Genomic DNA, 9,466 nt, shown 5'->3' with positions numbered 1-9,466 from the left:
ACTATGCCACTCCATCATTTCAGACATTAACTTCTCCTCCTCATCTCAGTAATCTCCCCCATCTTAGGGTTCCGTATTGTTCTGTAACATCTCACAGAACTCACAGACATCCAAGAGATCATCTTATGTAGTGGTGGTGGAGGCTGGGAGGCTGGCAGGCTAGAAAGTCCCAGATCTGTAAGTATATCTGGAGGATCCTCCCAATTTTCGGGGTTTGATGAACCTCAGTCAGCAGATCACATGACAGCTGCTGTCCCAAATCCAGGAGTGAAATGACGATGAGTGAAAACACAGAATCAGAGCAAGAGCAGGGCAAACCTTCCCAGAAGATTCATAGGTATACCCCCAAGGAAGCTAAAGGTGGTGATATGAGTTATACCCTCCAGCAAGGTACAACTCAAGATATATAGCACCTGTGCTTCTCCAAGTATATGGCTTTAACAATCAGCAGCTAGTCAGTTGCTCTTGGCTAATCCAACCACAGAGCCCATTGTCAGTCATCATAGGGACTGACTACTACCAGCCACCCAGACAAGTTGACACAGGACCTTAAATACCACACCACCCTAAACAGGCATGGATAATAGGATTTACAATACATCACAAAATGGAGGACAATGGATAGAAGGGCCACATCAAGCAATTCACCACAATCATGCATAGGGAAGGACTGGAGTATTTTGAACATAAATACCATTGAACTGAATCAAGATTTTCAGAACACATATGTAGAAGCACATGAGTTTACAGACTGCTGCTGATTCAGAATTGCATGGAGTTGAAATTAACTACATAGGACTGAGTGGACTAAAAGTTTACTACGAGATTTATGTGGGGATATAAGAAACTATTTTTCCTTTTTTCCTAAATTATCAATATGATGGATTTTTTTTTTCCTGGAAAATTTGGACTAGTTCTTTTTATGCTAATCTTACGTGTTCCATGATAAATTAACCAAAAAGAAAAAAATAAGAAATATATTGTTGTCATTGTTACATGTTGTCACTTCATCTCTTATAGAGACCCTGTTGTTATTGTTGTTATGTACCATCGAGTTGACCCTGACTCATAGCGACCCCTCCTTGGGTTTCCAAGGTGGTATCACTATGGAACTAGATTGCCCAACCTTCCCTCCAAGGAGTGGCTGATGAGTTTGAACCACCAGCCTTCTGGTTAGCAGTCAAGTGCCTTAGGCACTATGCTACCAGAGCTCCTATAGTGACCCTAGGTACAACAAAATGAAACAATGCCCAGTCCTACACCATCCTCACAATCTTTGTTATCCTTGTGCCTATTATCACAGCACTATACATATCTGTCTCACTGAAAGTCTTCCCCTTTTGTGATGACGTTCTAATTTACCAAGCTTGATATCATTCTTCAGGGACTGGCCCTTCTGACAACATGACCAAAGTAAGTGAGATCAAGTTTGGCCATTCTCACTAATAAAAATCATTCCAGCTGTACTTCTTCCAAGACAGATTTGTTCATTCTGGCAGCAATAGTATTTTCAATATTCTTCAGCACCACAATTCAAATTCATCAATTCTTCTTCAGTCTTCCTTCTTCACTGTCCAACTTTCACATGTAAATGAGGGGATTGAAAAGATAAGGCTTGGGTCAGGTGCAATTTTGTCTTCAAAGTGACATCTTTACTCTTTAACACTTTAAAGAAGTCCTTGGCAATAGATTTGCCTACTGCAATATGATATGGAGCAGGAAATGTCATAAACTGTTGAATGAACTTTAAATTGGAGCAACCACTTTGGAAAAAAGAATTACATTCAACTGCAGTGAGTTTGTTTTTCTCTGAAATTAGATAGAATAAGGAGCTCTGGTGGTACAGTGCCTAAGGCATTTGACTGCTATGGTGGTTAAGTGTGTGTCAACTTGGCTAGGCCTAGTTGAGTGGCTGGGCAGCTGAATATAGTTGTTCTCCATGGTGAGATTGGTAATAAACTCTATGGTGGACTCTACTGGAGCAGCTGAGTAGCTGTTTTGGGTGTGTGGTCTGCTTCGCATATATAAGAAACAGCTTTGGAAATGTTCTCCAGCTTATGGCACTCTTGGGCCCTGCATGTAGCTGTGTCGTTGTTCAGCAGCCTGCCATGCTCTGCCAACCTTGGGACTTACAATGGACTTAAATTAATGGCCTTCCATGTGGTTTGGTAACATCGGGACTGTGCCATTTTATTTCTTGACCTTGGGCTTGTTAGCCCCAGCAGCCAGTAGCTGCCTGAGTGAAGAGATGCCCCTAGCTTCAGTGCACCGGGAGCAAGAGGCAGAGCTGAAGCCCAAGGTCAAGGGGCTTTCACACAGCCCCTAGAGCCTGGCACTTTGAACCTGGACTTAAAGCCTCCAAACTGTAAGAGAATAAACTCCTGTTTGTTAAGGCCATCCCATTTGTGGTATATTCTTGTCAGAGGGGCACTAGGTAACCAGAACAACTGCTAAACAGAAGGTTGGTGGCTCAAACCCACCAGCTGCTCTGTGGAAAGAGGAAGGGACAATCTACTTCCATAAAGATTTACCACCTTGGAAACCTAATTGGGGTAACTATGAGTTGTAATTTCCTCAATGGCAGTGAGTTTTGGTGTTAGTAGACTGAATATCAACAATTTTGATTGTAAATATAGACCTTAAAGAAATTCTCATATATGTACATACATAAGGATATATGCATAAGACTATACATAACAATATAGTTTGTCATAGCAATATATTAGAAACATTCAAAATATCCAAAATAAGGAAATCAATAATTTTTTACTTTGAACTTTGGTTAAGATTAACAACTTCAATGAGCTCCATAAAGATAATATTAAAAAAATATATCAAATTTCTGAATCTATATTTTATTATTTACATAAATTTTAAAGCCATGTAAAAGAAGATAATATCCTTATGTGTCATGTGTATGTGTGTGTGTGTGTGTGTGTATGGTTTTGAGTGTGCTTGTTTGTGTTCACTGTTGAAATGAAAATGAAAGCTGCATCCAACCCAGAAAAACTCTCCACAAAAATAGAATATAATGAGAAGTTTTATTATTGAATAAGCATTAAACCAGAATGTGATGTATCACAGCCAATCTAGTAAAGAAATTGCAAAGACAGAAAGGAATCTTACCCTAAGTGGGTACAGCCCATTCAATTTATGTTTTCAAGATAAAATTGCTAATTTTCTAGTATCTTAATGGCAGAGTACCTGATGTGGTGCTAATCTCCTTCCAGGAAACTGAGAGGTAAGTCTGTGATCTTCCTTGATGATTATATTTCTAAAGGAATGGCTCCCAGGTCCTTGAGGAAACAACCTTGATTTACATACTTTTCAGAAAGATAGAAAAATACTTTGCAATGATAAGTTTTCTAAAGTCAATTTTGAAAGTGCAGTGGAGGAGAGGATCCTCTTATTTTTAAAAGGGAGAATGAAAACGTTATATTTTTAATTTTTCTTTGTACTTAACACATGTATAGTTTTATGGATACATATATATAAAGAATAAAGTCATGCATGGAAATGAAAAACCAAAAATATTAACATCAGATTAATAATAGCTGGCATTTACAGTGCTTATTTCATGTGAGTCTAGTTTAAGAACTTTACATTCATAAACTCTATTAATCTTCATTCCAATGTGATGAATTAAGTACAATTATTAATTTCATTTTATAGATGGGGGAATTGAGGCATGTAAGAGATATGAGTCGTGTCCGACTCAACAGCACATAACAACAACAAGAGATAATTAATGAATTTCTTGGTGGTGTAAACAATTAAATGCTAGACTACTAGGTAAAAGTTTGATGGTTAGAACTTACCCAGAGGTGCCTCAGAAGACAGCCTTGGAGATCTGCTTCCAAAATATCACAGCTTTGAAAATCCTATGGAGCAGTTCTACTCTGCACATGCAGTCACCATTAGGAGAAATTGACTCCACAGCAATTAACAACAACGAAGAGATAATTAAGATAACAGAAATGCTGGTATTTGAGCTAGCATATGAACGCAGGCTAACTTCCTACGCCATTTGTGGACACTGCTATATACTGACTCAGGAAGGAAGAAAGGCCAATACATTCAGGAAAAGAAGTGCAGGAGCCTTCATCTATAGTGCAATGTTTCATGCTTAAACTGATTGGTGTGTATATGGTGGTTATGGGATTATTCTTTATAGTATTTGTTTAAACTTCTTTTATGAAGCTCTGACACTACAGAGGTTAAGGCATTAGGCTGATAACCTAAAGGTCGGCAGCTCTGGGAGAAAGATGGGAGAACCTGCTTCCATAAAAATATTGTTGTTGTTATTCGGTGGTACCATCTAGTCTATTACGATTTGTAGTGAGCCTGGGTACAGCAGAATGAAACGCTGCCCAGTCCTGGGCCATCTTCACAATCCTAGCTATGTTTGAGCCTATCATTGCAGCCACTGTGTCATTCCATCTCTTTGAAGGTCTTCTCCTTCCTCTCCAACTTTCCGCTTTACCGAGCATGATTTCCTTCTCCAGAGACTGGTCCCTTCTGACCACATGACCAAAGTAGGTGAGATGAAGTCTGACCAAGCTCATTTCTAAGGAGCACTCTGGCTGCATTCTTCCAGGACAGATTTATTATTCATTCATCCAGCAGTGCATAGCATTTTCAGTACTTTTTGACAAAACCACAATTCAAAGGCATCAGTTATTTGGTCTTTCTTATTCATTGTCCAGCTTTCACATGCGTATGCCAAATCAAACCAAACTCACTGCTGTGGAATCTGATCCAACTCGTAGCGACCCCTCCTTGGGTTTCCGAGGCAGTATCTCTACAGAAGTAGATTGCCCTATCTTCTTTTGGAGCAGTGGTTGGTGGGTTTGCATATGAGGTGATTGAAAATACCATGGCTTGGGTTTGGTGCATCTACTTCTGAAAGAATTGGCCCCTGAAAACCTTATGAATTGCGGTGAAACATTACTGATATATTACTGGAAAACTTTATAAAGAGCTCTGAAACAGTATCTGATATAGTGCTGAAAGATGAGCCCCTCAGGTTGGAAGGCACTCAAAATATGACAGGAAAAGCTGCCTCCTCAAAGTAGAGTCAACCTTTATGACATAGATGGAGTAAAGCTTTGGGGACCTTCATTTGCTAATGGGGCATGGCTCAAAATGGGAAGAAACAGCTACAAATATCCATGATCAAGAACCAGATTCAATGCTATAGACTCATAGCAACCCCTATTTGGCTTTCCAAGGCCATAAATCTTTATGGAAACAGACCTCCTCATCTTTCTTCCATGGAGCACCTGGTGGGTTTGAACTGCCGACCTTCTGCATAGCACCCAAATGCTTTACCCATTGAAGCATCTTAGTGAGCAGGAACAGACAACAGTTTTCCTAAGGAAATAAGACCCCTCACGTTTTCTGTCAAATGCAAACCCCTGAGGCTATTGAACTTTGAAACTTTATTGCTTTTGAGGTTTTAGTTGGTAACTTGAGTTTATTGACTGGTAAGAATTTTCCATACTGACTATGGATATATTTTCGATTTGTTTTCATATTCATTGCTTTTGTTTTACATGCCTTTAGGATATGTAGACTAATAGATTTCCCATAGTGAATTAATGTTACTGAAATTGTTGCTTTGAGCCTAACAGTCATTGTTTTTAAAGTAGTTTTTTTCTATCATTTAAGTTTTATTAATTTGTATAGGTAAACTTTTCCATGTGTTTTAATTGGAAACATTTCCATTATATTTTTCTCACTAGTATTTTAAGTTATACTATTGACAGCATACTCATTGTGATTGTTATCATTAGAACTACCAGGTGTTCTATGAACGTTAATTATAGTGTATTTTCTCAGAAAGCTAATATACTACCCATGAAGTGAATCATGTGTGTAGACAAGATATAGTCTATGGATTCACTTGATCTCCTACTTTAAGGTTTATACCTGAACTACAGGCCAAGTAGTTCTTCCAGTGTGGTCCTGCTCTATGGTTACCCTCATGAGATGATCACTGAAAACTGGGTGCTATAGAAAAGCATGGGGAAGAAATAAAAAAGGATAGTGTCTGGGTCTTAAAATTGTGTCCTAATACAAGTAGCTATCTAAAGGATCCATCAACCATCAAATGCAGAGGCAAGTACATTAACCTAAGTGTGATTAAAGGATTTTCAATAAAATACATGACCAAGAGGAGGGAATGTATGAGTGCTTAAATTATAATGGACTTAGTTTGTGGAAGGCTGCAGTCTACAGCAAGAACCGTAATTCCATTTCTGAGTCTTGACATAAGTTCAGATGTCATTTGAGTTCTTTATGTTGCTTCCACAGTGCTTGCTGACCATTAAATCAACAATGTGGCTGTTTTGATTACCCACTGCCACTCTAACAGAAAATACCACAAGTGGATGGTTTTAACAAACAGAAGTTCATTCTCTTATGGTTTAGGAGGCTAGAAGTCCAAGTTCACAATGCCAGCTTTAGGGGCTGGGTGAAAGCCCCTCAACGTTGGGCTTCAGCTTTGCCTCTTGCTCCCGGCCCACTGAAGCTGGAGGCTTCTTTTAACTCAGGCAGCTGCTGGCTGCTGAGGTTGATAAATCCAAGGTTGACAAATAAAATGTCATAGTCCCAAGATTATCAAACAGTACAGCAGACCACTAGTTTTAGTCCAGAGACAGTCCCAAGATCGGCAAACCACTCACTGATGACTTGGCCAAATGCAGGATCCAAGTGTGCCAAAAAGCTCCAGATACTTTTTTCAGTGCTTCTTGTATACTGGAAACAGACCATGTTCCTAACACAGCTACTCAGCCACTCCAGTAGATTCCACCATGGAGTTAAGTACCAGTCTCATCATGGGGAATAATTACTTCCAGCTGCCAAGCAACTCAAAACCAGGCCTAGCCAAGTTGACACATCACCTTAACTATAACAGTTTCTATGCTTAGACAAGTCTGTGGCAAGCCCAGGGAGAGGTATTTTGCCCTCAGGGAGAATGTAGTTGAAAGTATTTATGCAGAAAGATGCTCTCACACAGAACTAGGGAACTTGCCTGGGCATTTACTGAAAGTAGACCATCAGATGCATGTTATATAATTTAGGTTATAGGTTGGGGTCCTGGTACTAAGACTAAGGGTTATATGATCATGAGTTGTATGCCCACCACTATGTAGTCAGGTAAGGAGCTCTGGTTGTGCAGTGCCTAAGGTTTTTGACTGCTAACCAGAAGGTTGGTGGTTCAAACCTACCAGCTGCATTGTGGGAAGAAGATGGGGAAATCTACTTCTATGAAGATTTACCACCTCAGAAACTTAATGGGGGTCACTAAGTGTCAGAATTGACTTGACAGCAGTGAATATGTAATTCCAAACTCACTGCCATCTAGTCAGATCCAACTCCAACTCATAGCAACCCCTCCTTGAATTTCCCAGACAGTATCACTACATAAGTAGGTTGCCCAATCTTCCTGCTGAGGAGTGGCTGGTGGGTTTGAACCGCCAGTCTTCTGATAAGCAGTCAAATGCCTTAGGCACTATGCCACCAGAGGTAAATAAAAGCCCAGAACCAATCCCATAACTTTTTCAACCTGCAATTTTGTAGGTATTCCAATAATGTTCCTTTCCCCACTCTGTAGTCTCACCTATGACAATGATGAATTGACTTACCACCAGTCATGATCTTGTGATGATTTCCTCTGTTCCCTATCATAGATAATGAACACCATGACTCTGATTCAGTGGATTCCAGCAGCTTCTACACTGGTTGCATGCTGTTTCCCTCATTTGAATGATTGTCATTGTCCTGTTCAGGGTCTAATAAAAGGGTGTCTGTGGAATATTATTGAGTGTAAGGTCTTTTCCTCTAGCACAGTAAAAAGGGGGGGGGATTTTGATTCATAGGGTGTGCATATATCCAGCTTTAGAAAATACTGCCATCTTCCATATACATTGTGCAAATTTGAACTCTCCCAAGCAGTATATGAGAATTCAAGTTGCTCCATATCCTCACCAATATTTGATATATTTTTTGCATTTTTTATTTTTGTCATCAGGTAGCTATACATTATCTTATACTTTTTAATGTCAAAATTATATCATATCTACAAATAAAGAAAAAAATCTAATAGAACTGCTGAATTATTGATTATATTGCACCTGCTTTACTTGTGCTTTTCTTAATTTTAACATAGAGAAGGAGTGATATTTAGGTCCAAGCCAAATCATTGTGCTATTCTGGTATAGACAAAGAAAAATCAGAGTCAATTTTCAAAATGAGATGGAACTTACTCAACTGTAAATTTTTTTACATGTTCTGACAACTAGAAATTGCTAGGTTTTAGCAAGTGTAGAAAGACAATTACTACTGAAGAGAGCTCATCTAGTCTAGCAGTTTTTAACTTCATTTAGTGTAACAATTTCTATATTTCTAGGTCTATTCATCTATTCACCTTCTGGGCAATTGCACACTAATATTCTACCAACACAGAAAGCTGATTAGCATTGGATGAAAATAGAATTGCTTTGGGAATATAGAGAGTGAATTCTTGATTGATTTCTGCCTCTAAATGGAAGTCTACTTTTAAACAATAACTTAGCCATTTATTTTGTAGTCACTCAGGAATGTTTTAACCTCTGTGCCTTTGAACTTGTAGTTTCCCCGTTTCCTTGGCTCACACTCGCACTTCCTTGAAGTCTGGCTCAAATGCAATTAATTTAAGGGGCTCTTCTTTTCCCATCCTATTTAAAAGAGAACCATTGCCTTATCTCCACCACAGCACTTCTGGCTTTATTGTCTTTTAGCGTTTACAAGCATTAAATATCTATATAGTGAACATTTTTATCTGTTTTTTTGTTACTCACAGTGGAATGCAAGCTCCATTAAGGCAGAGTATGCTGTCATTTGACTACTGGAATATAGGAAAATAATAAATTATATGTCTTAACTGAATTGATCTTGTTTGTATCCTCTCATATACCACACAAGTAAAATTTTGATGAAGATAATTAAAAATGGTTGCAACGGTACATCAGTAGGTAACTACCAGAAATTCAAACTGGATTCAGAAGACAACTAGGAACAAGGGATATCATTGTTAATGTCAGATGGATCTAGGCTGAAATCAGAATACCAGAAAGATGTTTACCTGTTTTTTATTAACTATGCAAAAATATTTGACTGTGTGCATCTTGATAAATTTTGGATAACTTTGTAAAGAATGGAAATTTGAGCAAACTTAATTGTGCTCATGTGGAAACTGTACATAGACCAAGAGGTAGTCATTGGAAAATAACAAGGGAAAATACATGCTTAAGTGAGAGCTTTGTACACCCTGTACACATATGTGGAGTTTCTCTATGCTTGAAATAGAAGTATGAATGCTTGGGAGTGAAAGTACAGACATACTAGACTTCTCTTATAGGAGCTCTGGAGCATAGTGCCTAAGGCACTTAACTGCTAACCAGAAGGCTGGTGGTTCAACCCC

Source organism: Orycteropus afer, unplaced genomic scaffold, assembly GCF_000298275.1.
Source record: "Orycteropus afer afer isolate SDZICR_OR568_19922 unplaced genomic scaffold, OryAfe1.0 scaffold00280, whole genome shotgun sequence".
NCBI classification, from domain to species: Eukaryota; Metazoa; Chordata; class Mammalia; order Tubulidentata; family Orycteropodidae; genus Orycteropus; species Orycteropus afer.
Note: the sequence above shows the minus strand (reverse complement) of the source record.